The sequence below is a fragment of the Ambystoma mexicanum genome, chromosome 6p (assembly GCF_040938575.1).
Source record: "Ambystoma mexicanum isolate Mex_15411 chromosome 6p, UKY_AmexF1_1, whole genome shotgun sequence".
NCBI classification, from domain to species: Eukaryota; Metazoa; Chordata; class Amphibia; order Caudata; family Ambystomatidae; genus Ambystoma; species Ambystoma mexicanum.
The window spans coordinates 119,732,472-119,746,990 of NC_090935.1; the positions used below are offsets into that span (position 1 = coordinate 119,732,472).

General features: G+C 43.7%; 1 protein-coding gene across 2 annotated transcripts in view; it reads right to left on the minus strand.

Annotated features, from left to right (window-relative positions):
* PHF24 (PHD finger protein 24) overlaps positions 1–14,519 on the minus strand; it is a 615,791-nt gene that overhangs the window by 407,313 nt on the left and 193,959 nt on the right. The window lies entirely within an intron of this gene.

Here is a 14,519-nt window from a genome sequence, read left to right on the forward strand (position 1 = left end):
TGCTCTGGGTTGCATCTGAGTCAGTGAAGGGAGTCTGAAGGCCGATGATACAGTGTGGATTTTGTTGCATTCTCCCCGCCAGCCTTCTCATGGGAACTGAGCAGTTGTGGTGACGGCACAGGGGAGAAGGCGGGGAGAGGAACTCGCTTACTGTGCGCGCTTAACGGGGAGGGCTGCAGGCTGGAGTGAAACCTTCATGGCCGTTTTAATATTGCAAAATGGAGTCACTGGCTTACAAAATTGAGTCTTATTTACCTCTGATTGTGTTATAAAGGGTGTGCACAAGGGGGGTCACAGTTCCTGGGGATATTCCCGTATGAAAGGGTTCACAGTTCCTAGGGGTGTACCCGCACAAGTGCCCTGGGGCTGGGGCCCTGGACCCAAAGCAGCCAAGGCTGGGCCTACCCAGGAAGTGTAGGAATAAGGGAGGGGGGCGTCCAAAATGCCTCCTCCTTCCACTCACGTCTGACTCCTTGCTACTCCTCTTCACCCACACAAAACGTGGTTAACAGGGGTTTTGGGGAACGTTGCAGGGGGAATGCATAACAGTTGTGCCATCTAAAACTATTACCCAAAAGTAATCCTGTTTTCATTCATTTTTGCATTGATGGGTCTGATTTTAGAAAGTTAAATTAAGTGGATCCTATCATTTTGCTGTATATTTATCACCCCACTGGTGGTTGCAGCCCTATATTGAATCTGATTGATATTTATTTGAATTTTTTAAATAAATAAATATTTCATTATTACACACCGGCCTGGTTCATGGTCCATTGTGACACAGGGTGTTTGTCAAGGTGAGTGTGAGACGGGTTGGCTGCCTTCTCATAGCAGAAAACAAAATTAATTACATTGAAAAAGTATCTATTGTGCGCCACATCCCTGGCCAGTGAAAAGAGTCCTGGTCTGGAGAGTGCCGTGTCTTTTAAATCTGTGACACAATGTAGTAAATTCAAACATTTTAAGGTTTCATTAAAAAGAGAAAAAAAAAAGATAATAGGAAAAGGACAGAGAAAAGAAATTTAGTATTGTTAAATTGCATGATATTTAACACTTTCAATCCGTTTAATTTTAAACTTTAGTTTGGGTGGTGTTTATATTGGTTACTTTGTAAAATGCTGTGGTACCTTACAGTGGGTCCTTGAGCATGCTATATAAACTTATACATAGCCAATTGAAACATCTCTCTGTGATGTATGCTGTTTGAATGGTCGATATATTGAATAGTATTTTGACTTATGTGCGCCCCCCAAAAGTAAACAACTACTTCTGATCGTCTCCCCGCACTACTTCCTGGTTCGCCTGGACTTCTTTGGTGATATTGAGGAGTCTCTCAGTGGTGAGATATTCATCATACCGGTGTGAGCAGCTGCTGGAGAAGGCCGGGGGCTCCCCCATGTATATCAGCACATTGGATCTCACACCTAGCATTCATCAGCTCATCCACATAGGAGCAAACAGCCTGCAGTGGCTGTCAGGAGAACAGGAGTCTAAAGTCACGACAACAGCATTATAGTGATAAAGAGTGTGCGCCGCGCCGCAGAATCGCGAGCGTGCAGCAGCGAGATGAAACTAACTGTTATAGATTGAGGCGCAGTGGGATAAATACAACCGAGGCGGGGAGTGGAGCCCAAGCAGCAAAGGTAGCCTCCAGGGCCGGTACGCATTGGTAATTCATTGAATGATGATCTCACCAGACAGTGTTGATATGCTTGCAAGCAGAGGAAGATGCCAATGGAGGTGGGGAAACCAGGGCATTCCTAGGTCTCCTTTAAGAGCCTAAAACGAGTTTAGCCGGCAAAAGAATGTCTGGGAAAAATCCTGGCATGGAATATTTTGTGAACGCTTGAAACTTGCATATGTCTTTTACAGGTTACTTCTGAGTGGCATGGGCACTAAAACAGGACCCGGGGCAACCTAAGCAGGGAAGCTCTGGGAACATTGAGCAGCAGGTTTAAGCCTCCCATGTCCAGCCGCTGATGTACTATGCCAAGCATAGCCTCAAATGCCCCGCTAATGGCATCCAGTTCTGAGTTTGGTTTCCACTTTTACATTGGTGAGTGGGTGGAGGGGCCTGTCTGTCCCAGCCTTGAAGAATGTCTTTGGGTCTGAAGAACAGGGCACTTGGAGTTAAAATGGGACAGGCCACGTTTTTGTCGGGGTGAAGATGGATGCTTGCCCTGCATGTACAGTTGATAGTGTGTGGTGGTGGGAAACAGACGGGGGAGGGCACAGTGTGGAGAAGTAGAAGGAGGCAGAGGTATAGACTGAGGCATGGTGTTAGAGTGACGTGGTTTAGGGTGGGGATATAGAAGTGTGCTGTGGAGGTGTGTAGTGGATGTGCTGGAGTGGGGTGTGATGTGAAGGTGGGGAGTGGTGGAAAGGTGTGGAGTGGTGTGTTTGGGGTGTGGAGTGGGGTGTACAGTATTGGTGTGGAATGATGGGGTAGTCTGGTGTATGAAGTGGTGCCATTGAGGATTGGCTTGTTAGAGTGGTGTGATGGTGTAGAGTGGAGCTTTGTTGTGGAGTGGTGATGTTTTGAAGTGGTCATGTTGAGTGAGGTGATGTGAAGGTGGGTTGTGGTGTAGAGTGGTGATGGGGCTGTACGGTATGGCTGTGAAAGTGTGGTGTTGTGGAGAGAAGAGTGGCAGTGTTTATGTGTAAGTTGGTGGCATGAGGTGAAGATGTGAAATGAGGAGGAGTGGTGATGTCCAGTGGTGATATGGACGTGTTGTATGGGTGTGTGGGATGGAGTGTTAGTGTAGAGGTGTGTGACAGTATGTAGTGGGGTTGAGGTGAAGTTGTGGTGTGTAGTGTGAGCTGGAGTGGGGGTGAAGGTTGTCAATTGGTGAAGTGGGGTGTGCTTGTGGAGTAATGCTATGGAATGGAGCATAACATATTGGTTTGGAATGGTGTGGTGGGTGGTTTATAGCTTGGTGGTGGTGTATTGGTGTGAAATGATCGGAAGGTGTGGGGTGAAGTGGGAATAGTCCAACACACCTTACAAACACTCATTCAAAGAAGTCCCATATGGCTGAACTAAATTACTAATTAATGCAGGCTAACTGGGAAACTGCTTTGCTGGCAGTGTCTGGGATCTCTACTCATGTTGTGGCAAAAATATAGGAGCAGATCTGTAATTATTTTCCTTCATTGGAATGGAGTGTCGATTTCCCAGTGATTTCTTGTGTGGGCATCTGTACTTTGTCAGTCGTACTGCTCTCTTTCGGCTCTATGTCATCTTACCGAAAATAATTTAAAGTAACGAACTCTTACTGAAGTTTTTTTTTTTTTTTAATTGGGGGTTCCCCCATCAACCACCCGTTTCCCTACGCTTCTAACCCCACCCCGAAGCATCACCACACCTTTTAGCCCTTTACCCCCACCCCCTATATATTTACTGTTCTGTATTTTCTCCGGTAACACTTAATTTGTTGTTTTCAATTGAGTAACGTCACTGGATACCCACCCTTTCTTCTAAATGTTATCCATCTGTTGTTGACAGAACGTCTGCAATTCTATGAACATCCAGCAGATGACCTCATGAGAAATGATATCAGGGAAATGTTACTTCACTCATTAAACTGTGATAAGTGAAGTGTCATTGGTAGAGTGGTCGCATAGCTGCCTATTTTCACTTGTTTCCTTTTTGTATTTGAAGCGAAACTGTTTACTGATCTGTAGCAGCAGAGGCTTACTGCACAGTTTGTGTAGCAGAAGTAGGAGGAATGTACACATATATTATATATATTGTCTATATGTAAGCAATATAAACGCAAGCCTGGGGGCATTACTGGTCAGCTTGTGCACTTCATCCAGCATGCCAAAAAATGTATCTGCCGACTACTGTGAAGGCATCATGATGTAGACACAGAAAACAGAAGTGAAGTTTGGGATACACACTTTTATTCAAAGTAAAAAAGGGTTGGGAAAACTCCTTTCTTGCCCTTTGCTAAGGTGGGATGTCCCTACCTAATTGAAACTAAGGCTAGTCTGTGTCAGGAAATCCAAAGTAAATGTCTGTCTGTGTCCATGCTTCCCCTCAAATCCCATTGTACATAAAGTGTAGGGAAGTCGATGTCAAATAGAAAGGTGTTCACCTCCAAGGCCAGAGCTTCTTCCAGGTCTGTGTTGGAAAAGGGGTTCTCCCTTGCCCAAGATTCAAGATATTTCTCCTTAGAATTCACAATTACTGTTCAGAACCTCTTTCTACTTCTGGCTTGAACGGGGTTCCCTTCCCCAAGCTTTCAAGGGGGTCATCATGAGTTGGGAGGAGTGGGAAAATGCCTTGGCAACGCTATTACTGCCGCATTTACCGCTCCGCCCAATCCCATGTTCCAGGGTATTCACTACCAGCTTTGAGCTGGAGGTGAATGCATCAGTTTTAAAGCAATTTTTTCAGTGCCATTACAGCCGCAGTAATAGCGCCCCCAAATCCATTGGGTCCAATGGATCCATTGGGAATGCAGACTTACCGCCCCCGAACCTCTGCAGTACTGGATCTGGTGAAAATTGTACTGTACCGAGTTGCGGTAAGGCTAATTGCATTGGGTGGTATCCTGGTGCATTTAGCGCCTGGATAATGCCCAACTCATGATAGAGCCCAAGCCTTTGAGTGTCTTCATTATTCAATTACCTACTGTTCATAAGGTTCACAGTTGTTTTCACTTAAAAAAACAAAACTTCCAATATCATTGATTGACGGTTTCTTATAACACACAACTTCCTTTAATATTCAAAAGACATGTGTCTGCAGTCTAGGTACAGTTGTTGGACCACAAGATGCACCCATTACAGGTCATGCAACCCATAAACATTATTTGGTGCTCCTCATCAGTCTCTTCAAGCACATGATGCCAATGCTTACATTCTACAGTGGAGCTTGGTTCACTCATCTCACAGGTGCAAGGATTTCTATTATTCCAATTTCTCATGTTGTTTCTCCATAGGTGGTTGGACACCTTTCATCTGTTAAGGTTGTCCTTCACCCAGCAGATTTGTATCAATTCATTTGCAACTTTGTCACAAGCTGGTCACTATTTTGCATTACGATTCATTTGTTGCTTTGGACCACGTTTATTCTTAAAGTTCAATGTCTTTCAAACACACTAGTCACATTAACTTTCTTCCCTGTTGAGTTTTCAATCTTTCAGGTCAGCATGAAGAGTACTTAACGTTCAACATTTCACACCGGCTCAAAAGCCCCCTCCCCATGCGCAGGCCTCCTTCTCTAGGTGGACTCACCAGATTATGTGTACCGCGGTTCTGTGAGTATCCCACCAGCCACAGTTCAACTTCTCTGTGTGGCGTCTCACATCTGTGCTGGCTGGTGTTTGCCAGCTTTGCTTCTTCCACTGGCAGGCTGTCAATGGGACGGGCACTTCCTCGTGGGTCCTTCCGCTCTCATCTACTTCACTACAGCAGTTCAGCCTGGACCCCCACCTCGCAACTGCGTCCTCCTTCCGCTGCCTCAGCTTTGCACTCCCCGGTACTTTTGCAAACATGCTGTGTCCATGCGCGCCACTGATTGTGGCTACAGCTCTCCAAGCTTGCTTCAGCCACTCCGACTCCTACTTCATGGGTCCTGGGGATTTTAAAGTCTCCACCAGACAGATTGGTCTATTAACACTAGACCACTCACTGTCTTTTCCATGTCACTGTTTTTGTTGTCTTCTTTCTCGTCCCAGTACCAACGTGATGTTTAGTACTCTTCTTCGACCCAATACCAAAATGGTGTGCTTGTGAGCAAATGTCAATGGGAACATAGGGGCAGTAATGGTAACACCCTATAAAGGCTTGAGGGATATTTGATTCCCTGTGAAAGGGAGATACAGGATAATGCATCTCAACCAATGGTGCCTCATCCATACTCCCCAAGTCCCTCCACCCAGGGGATCCTCCCTCACATATTCACCCCCACGGTCGGGATGCAAACGTGATGGTTTTTCCCAGGCCCCCTGGGAGGAGGATATATTGGGGAAAGAGATGAGGACGCCCTTATATTCTTCACATTACCTACAGATAGACCTGGGCAACAGTTCTATTCATTCTCTGATCATGAAAAGATGTCTGAGTCTGCACTGGAAAATGGCAACTGCTGAGCAAAACACTCTTATGACTGTAACAGTTGGCGAACATTAAGCCCTGGGGTGCAATTTGGGCTCTCACACTAGAGCATCTAAAAATAAAGCAATGACCAGACAAACCGTAGAGGCAATCGACTGGGAACATAATTGAGTTTACCTTGTCACTATCGCACATAGCAGGGACTTTATTCAGAATATTCATACATACTACAGCACCCCAGAATATTTTAGAGCTTTTCCCAATCATGTGATGAAAAGAGAATACATGAAAATTAAATTCAAAGTTGCAGAGACTACGGAAATCGTGGGAGCAGGAGATAGATTAGATAAGGATCAGTGGTTGTGTAGATTATGGGGCAGACATCAACCTGAAACATGCACACACTAAATTATGGCTTGGTAAACCCTGACAGTACCACAGCAACAATATTTGATCGCCTATGGACAGCAAGACCTGTGCCTAACAGCCAATCACGTTGGGCGAGGTTAATGGTGGGAAATCATTGCTCATTTTCTACATTTTGGTTGACTATTAAGAATGTACTGCCTGTGTTCAGGTAACTAGACAGGCCAAGATGCAAATTAACTTGTTTTTTGCATTGGATTTGTACATAGGCTGTTCTGAATGGGGTATGTCCTAATGATAACTATAAAAAGTAGGTATATGAGGGTACATCAATTAATATGTATAAATAATAAGTGATGTACAAAAAAGATTTTGTATGGCTTTAATATACTAATAATAATCTTAGAGACAGGGAAAATACTCAGTATACAAATTTCTATCAGTGAATGAATACCTCACCCACAATGTGTTTTAGTGGCAATTTGAATGGAATTAAAGAGTATTTTGGAGACATAGAATGGAATGAAATAAAATGAAATGCTATTTTATTTATAACACGCTCGTACACAAGAGTTTCAGAGCGCGACCAGGAAAAAGGGAAGGAAACAAGGGAGAACAAAAAAAAAAAGAGAAAAAGAAAACAGCAATCTTACTAGGCCCAGTGACATTAAGAAAGCGCAAGTGCAATGACCAGAGAATTGTATATTTGACGTATGGCCGTGAGAGCGATTCAAGCATGAAACCCTTCTTTGCAAACTGGCCTCTCTGGTCATTTAACTTGCCACAACACTCACCTTAACATTGTAGTGTCTGCAAACCACATGGCATGTATACTTATGTCGATGGCATGGGCTGTCAGGTGAGGTGAGGTTTGAACAGATGAGGATATATGATGTCCCTAAATACTTCACAGACTTCCAATCATTCAGTCCCTTCGGCTTCTTTCAAAGCAGCAGAGATAAACCACACGGGCTGCATCAAGACATCTCAGCACCATGTTTCCCAAACGGCACAGGTCATTGTTCCTGCCACGCGCCGCTCAATGCTGACAGGCTTATTCCTCACACTCTCACATTGGGTTGCCTCAGGACACCAGGCTCCTGATTGCTCAGGAAGCAAACATCACTGCACCACTCTGCCACATGAATGTCTATGTACACATTTTCATACAAGGGAACATCTAATCGTCTGAAATATTGTTAAACAAGGTATAATTAGTGAATATGGCTGAAGGAGACAAAAAATATCAATAAGTAAATCGACAAATGTCTGCTGCCAGTTGACATGCCAAAGAGATATTCTGGTTCCAGCACCCTTTATCTCTCTTTTCTCTGTAGTGTTGATTTGGGCCAAGCGGTGGACAAAAGTGACAAAGCTCACAATGAATAAAGCAACAGCAGACCAGACCTCCACAGATGCATGATTGTGCCCACGCTTCACCCCCCACATGCAGACACGCCTTAGTCTCTTCATGGGGACTATTCTAACTCCAGTTGTTGATCAGCAGATTGTATCTCTAGACAACTCCCTGGTACTCTGCTCTGACTGTCATGCAACCTAATGCCAGTCTATCTCCATCTGCATGCCTTCTCCTGTCACTATGCCAACACAACATTACCTAGGGAGCCTTCAGGGGGGATCTCCAGGGATCAGCTGAAAGGTAAACAAGAGAAGATTTCGAAGATACAGGAAAAATTGAGCTTGGAGCCTCAGCCAAACCATCTGATGTAATTAATGATATATTCTAGAGAAGAAAAACAATCTGTACTGCTGGCTGACATTGGTGGAGCATAAACTATGCATACATGTGTAAATATGCACGCAACGTGATTCATTCTTAATTTGTTTTCAAGGCCACATTTGTGATAATCGATTAAATACATCTGTTTTCCCCCATTCCTGCTTCTGTAGTCATAGAGCAACATATAGGGGTTCAAATAAAGTCTGTTTGTCAACAAATGAATAATCATTTCAGGTGTTGTGTCTAGTCCCATTATGACATGTTAATGCAGCATCAGCCCACTTTGATATACAACCTGAAAAAGGACAGCACAACTTCAAATCCATTTCCGGGCAAAGAGAAACACTGGACCTCAATTGATTCACCAGGGCCTGGGCCATTATTACAGCTGTGGCTCACTCTAAACACCACAGAAAGAGCATTGTATGTAGATTTGCATCCCCTCTCCCAGTAATTATATATAAAGCTGAATGTATGTATGTGTGTGTGTGTGTATGTTTGTCCGGCTATACACATCCACACAGTTGAACCTGCGTCTACCAAATTTTGCATGTATTCCTCATTTGTCTGGGGCAAGATTGTAATCTATGTTTGGATGGAATAAAACACTCCGTAGACACCCTCATTTACTGATGCTCCCCCAAATTCCCTACAGTAAGTACAAGAAGGAGGCAACATTTGGAAAAGTGTCTGAAGCAAAATGTTCGATGTGTTGGTTATTCTTTTGAAATGTATTACTACTGTATTCAGTTTGAAAATGTTTATTAAAGCATTTTCAAAGGGAATAACAAAATAAATATATCACAACACTCCAAATATGGGAAATGGTAAGGCTACAGTTTACTTAAGTTCATTCACTAGAAGAGAGCACAATCAATCGATCTTTCTTGGACATTTTCTCAAATGGGCTGAAGCCATTGAGCGACGGAAACATGCTGCACAAAAAACGAAAATCACTTGGAAAAGCTCAATCTGATGCAGAGAAAATCAATATCAAGAGCTTCTGAAACAAAACAACAAACAGCAGCACGCCTTGTCCAACTGGAGGACAAGAGCAACTTTCTGCAGGGCAAATGAGATGCCAGAGCAAACTAAAGCAATACTTGCTGACATGAGGACAAAAGCAACATCCTCCAGGACACATGAGACACCAGAGCAGGCATGAGGACAAGAGCAACATCCTCCACGGCACATTAGACACTACTCGATCAGGACACGGGAAGCACTGGGTACCTCAGCTAGTTCATTATACAACATGGAATATGTGTCTGCTGCTAGAAAGCTAATCTCGTGAGAACGCCATTGAATCCTACAGTGAATTGAACAGGCCTGCAGTAATTACATCATCTAATGCAACAGTTCTGCTATGCATAAAGCAAGTGTGAGTCTCCCTTCAACAAGGGTCGGACTGGTTCATAAAATTGTCTTGGGCACCAATGAAAAAGTGGCCCAGAGTTGCAAAGGGCTATTCATTCCTTTGTGTGACACAATTTGAATAGTAACCAAGGGTGGAGATTTTTGTTAAAGTGTGATGTAAATTGTGCATTTTAAAGAATATTTATTCAGCAACACTGTTCAAAACCACTAGCCACAGAGTGAATTACCTCATCAAACTGGCCCAAATTGGCCAAATAAAGGGCACACTTTGACCACAAAACTGGCCCACACCAGCATTTTATGTTTTTGTTCCACCATGGGACTATTGCCCTATAGGCCAGTCCGAGTCTGCCTTCAACAAGTCGACATGGCCTCACTCCGACTCCTCCATGATGACAAAAAAATTGCACCTCAGCCCTCGTGTCCCTTTAACACTGCCTCCATTGCACGCCACCCGGAAGCCGCTTGTGCATTTCTTCTTTTGCCACCCCCCCTGGTCCTCCCCACTTCTCATATGCATGCCCCTATCCCCTTGTAGCAACCACCCAGCCATTCCAGCCCCTCTCCTCTTTACCTGGTTCCTGTATGCTGTCTATGTCCCATATCACATCAATCTCACGCTCTGGCCCAGATTCATCCTTACATCTTTTCAGGGGGGTGGGAGGGCGGTCAGCCTGCTGTACCCACCAGCTTGGATGCCACCAGCCCCCTGCTCCACTCCACACTTACGTATGCTTTTCCATCCTTCGCAGAACCTCCTGATATTTGTGCACAATAATGTAAGTTTCCCAAGTAACCTTGTCCGCAGCACAAAGGAAAAACTGACAAAATGTGAATTCCTGTGCCTACATTCATGTTTGTGACTTTGCAATTGAACACAAGCAGGTGCTACTATTGCCGAATGTACTGGCATTTCATGTGTCAAACTCTTAAGAATGAAAGGCTCAGGCACACATGCCCAGATTGAAACTGTGACCTGCAGGCTAAAGACACACACATCACAGCAGCACGAGCTGAACTGACTGAGATGTCTGACCTGGTCAATTACTTCACTATTAGAATGCTTTGATGCCATGCCCAAAGACATAACTATTCCCAATCCAGTACACAGCGTTTCATTCATATAGTCAGAAGGTATTTGTATTTTATTTATTTATATAGTGCACCTGGTCCAAGGGCATCCGGGCGCATAACTTAACATACAGGAAATAGTACAGATTTACAGACAATATACAGAAGATGGCATTATTGCAAGTAATGTACAAGTTATACAATTATATGGACATCCAAATTACATATGTACAACAAAAGTATTCATCAAGTCTGAGCATAAGGGTGGTTAGCGTAAAGTCTAACTCAAAGGGTGGACTTGGGCAGATAGCCAGGTTTGGCCTGCTTTTTGAACGTTGAGAAGGAGGGTTCCGCTCTGAGGGGGATGGGAAGCGATTTCCAAAGTTTCACCACCTGGACTGTGAAACTGATCCCGCCAGATCTCTGGAGGTTGAAGTGGGGTATAGCGAGGCAGTTAGACTGGGCGCTTTTGAGGGGTCTGTTAGTAGTGTGTATAGTAAATCTATTGGCAAGGTAGCTGGATGCTATGTGGCAACGCACTTATGAGTTAGTGCCAGAGTTTTTAGCGATACTCTTTGTGTTACTGACAGCCAACGGAGACTTTGTGGTGTCAGAAATGTTTTGGCTCCTAGGGATGCTTAAAGCATCTCTGATAGCATTGTTTTTAATAATCTGCAACTTGTTGAGGTTGAATTGGTTGGTGCCAAGATAGAGGGTGTTACAATAGTCGATGCTAGACATTACCAGAGTCCTGGCTAATGTGGTACAGTTAGCTGGTGATAAGAAAGGGCGGCAGGCTGTAATAAGCTTACAAGTATATGCTGCAGTGGAGGATACTGCATTGGATTGCCTAAAGAGGGAGAGTGTGGAATTGATATAAATACCTAGGTTTTTTTTGTCCTTGGTAACATTAATGATGTTGCCATCAATGACGAAGGATTTAAATGTGGGGTCAAGTTTGTTGAGTCTTTGATGGGTGCCTAACGTGAGAAGCTCTGTCTTTTCATCATTAAGGCAGAGTTCATGTTGCCCCATCCATGTTTGAATGACTTGGTAAATCGAGTTAACAGCTGTCAAATGAGAAATTATATCATGCCTCCTATCGCAATAAAATATATGTATATTGGCTTACGCCAAGCTGCTTTTAAGTCGCTTGCAAAGAAATCTGTGTCACAAAGTCCTGACCTTAAAAACAATGTAAGCTGCCATTTTAGGTCAATCCGCCATTTTAGGTTTGTTTTGTAAAGTCACCCTGTGAGTTAAAATGGTGGATGATGTCATTCCAAAATACAACATGTCCGTCTTGACCTCTGTATGTAGCTAATATGTAACTTGCCTGCGGGCTAGTTGTTGAGGTCGTGAACTGAGACCTTGTCCTTCGTTGACCTGTGTGTAAAGGATTACTCGTGCAATGAAACTAATCCACGAGCATATGTTAAGAACAATGTACTCAAATACTGAACGTAGTACACTTGTTTAACTACATTGTATTAATGTTTGGGAAGACCTGCATGGGAAATCCCAGAATACACAGTTGCTGTATATGCTTGTTGATATATGTATTAAAAGCAAACCAGTTATATGCGGATGTGCGAGATTTGGCATGAACCCTAGATCAGTGATGTATTAGCGGAATATTAACCCAAAGTGGGGCTGGACATCGTGCTCACAAAGAGTATAAAAACCAATGCATTCTAATGTACAGCGTCTCTCACTGAACACACTGAACCATGCTGGAGTTTGTTGTGTTGCACTGAGGGCCGATAGCTATCTTGTTTTTGCTCTATTCTTAGTAACTGGATTCAGTATAAAATAAAGTACTTTGTATGTTCCTTTGTAACCCGTGTCCGGTGTTTCCTTTTGGGGTACTCAGCCTCAATATTTTGATTTTGTTTTCACAGTTGGCGCCCGAATAGGGACCCTCAAGATTGATGCCGGATTGTTGAAGGTTGACGCAGGCTATCGGACCGGGATCGGACGGTGTGACAAAAGGGGGCCCCACTGAACGAGACGTGACACCTCAGCAGCGCTGCACAACCCGATCCCTGGATGATTAGCTTGTGGTCCGAGACGGCATCTTGACGAGGGTCCACTTATCAAGGCGGGCAGATTTGCTGAAATCACCATACACGAGGTAAGATTAGTTAGGTAAGATTCTTTGAAATCCGAACGGACCTCCTTAGGTTTGTTCAGGTGAGTCGTGACCCGACTCTTAATTCAACCCTGATAATTTCAATCTGCAGACACAATAAATGACCAGCTAACACCAATAATTTGATATGCCTGGGAAATTGTCTACATGCTTCAGGGCATTGTTCCACAGCGATAGACAATCTTTGGAATGTAGCCATCCCGCACCACAGGAGGGGTCACCGGCATGTACTATGTACTGTAAGCAAGGCATTGGAAGTATAGTATTTAATGACATTTGGCACAGACAAACCAGACATGCCTCCGAACTTCAGTGGCCAATCAATGGTAGTTTTGAGATCCCTCGTATTGAGTATTTAGAGTCAATTCTATAAAAGAAAAAGGCTAGACCTGCAGCATTTGATGTTTTGCAGAATTGGAAAAAAGAAGCATTGCAGCAACTTAAAAGTAGATAAAAACATGCGCGCCGTCATAAGAGGAACGCTGAAAAAGCATTATTGTATGACCAAGATAAACATTCTGAATCGACTAGGAATATGGATACAGCTTTCTCACTTGGAATTCAGAAAATCTATCCTTCCAAAGACCTGCATTCTTCCGACGAATTCATAGACAAATTGTTAAATGAACGAAGGCCTGTGCTTCTGCGCCACCTCCGTATGTTCCTCTTCCTGCTGCTTTGCCTCTTCCTCCTGCTATTCCTGCTCTACCTGCTGTTGTTCCCGTTGATCCTGCTCCTCCTAATGTTCCCCTTCCTCCAGCTCCTCCACCTCTTCTCATCGCACCAGTTACATTGCCTCCATTAAATTTGCCTGCTCCCTCTCTTCCAAGTGGTCCTGAGCCGCTTGTAGTCGATCGAGGTGCAGGGTCAAAGGATGTCACTCGCAATACTGTACCACCAGAGAAGAAATGTGATTTGATTGCATGGGCTAAGCATTGTATGGAGAGGGATGATCAAGCTAATGTTTCTGCCACACTTTGTAATATGGATAATTTTCCTGAGAAAAATGTTTTAGGTTTAGGGATTCATTTATCTTTAATGTGGGGAAAATTAAATAATACAGATCTCCCGCAAGGGTTAATGGATGTAAACACTTTAGCGTTTTCTAGAGACACTGTGCAGAAAGTAAATGAGCATGTCGAGAGGTTATTTGGGTATAGAAAGGAGTTAGAAAAGTTGCAGAATGAGGATGAATAGGGGGAATGTGCAGAAATGGTTCCTTGCTTGTCGTAAATCGATATCTGAGGAAGTACGTATTTGTACGAAGGATGCACTTAGATGGATTTCAGACATGTCGATAACTCCAGTTGAAGTATATGACACATATAGTCAGTAAACGCCAGAAAAGCAGAGGAAAGTGATACAGTGTGGGATGTTTTTAGCCATGCATCCGAGCCCTACCTCAAAACTGTGCATTACTGGCATTGAAAACATCATAATGGCCAGAGCTCCACAGAAAATGCACAGGAAAATCCCATTTCGCCTATGTTGTGAGCTCAGAGAGACAATGCTGGTTGCCAAAAGCAAACCCATAACTGTTGGGAATTCATTTTTTCTTGAATGTCAAATATGGCAAAATCATGGGCACAGAATTACTTAACTTCAGAAACACACCAATGCCATGTCCTGAACATGGACAATATACTCCATGTAATATCACTTGCTGGAATGAATCAATCTAAAAAAAAAATCCCAAGGATGGATGCAGTAATCACAAAATCCTGATGGTGGCGCTAGCGGTCTAAA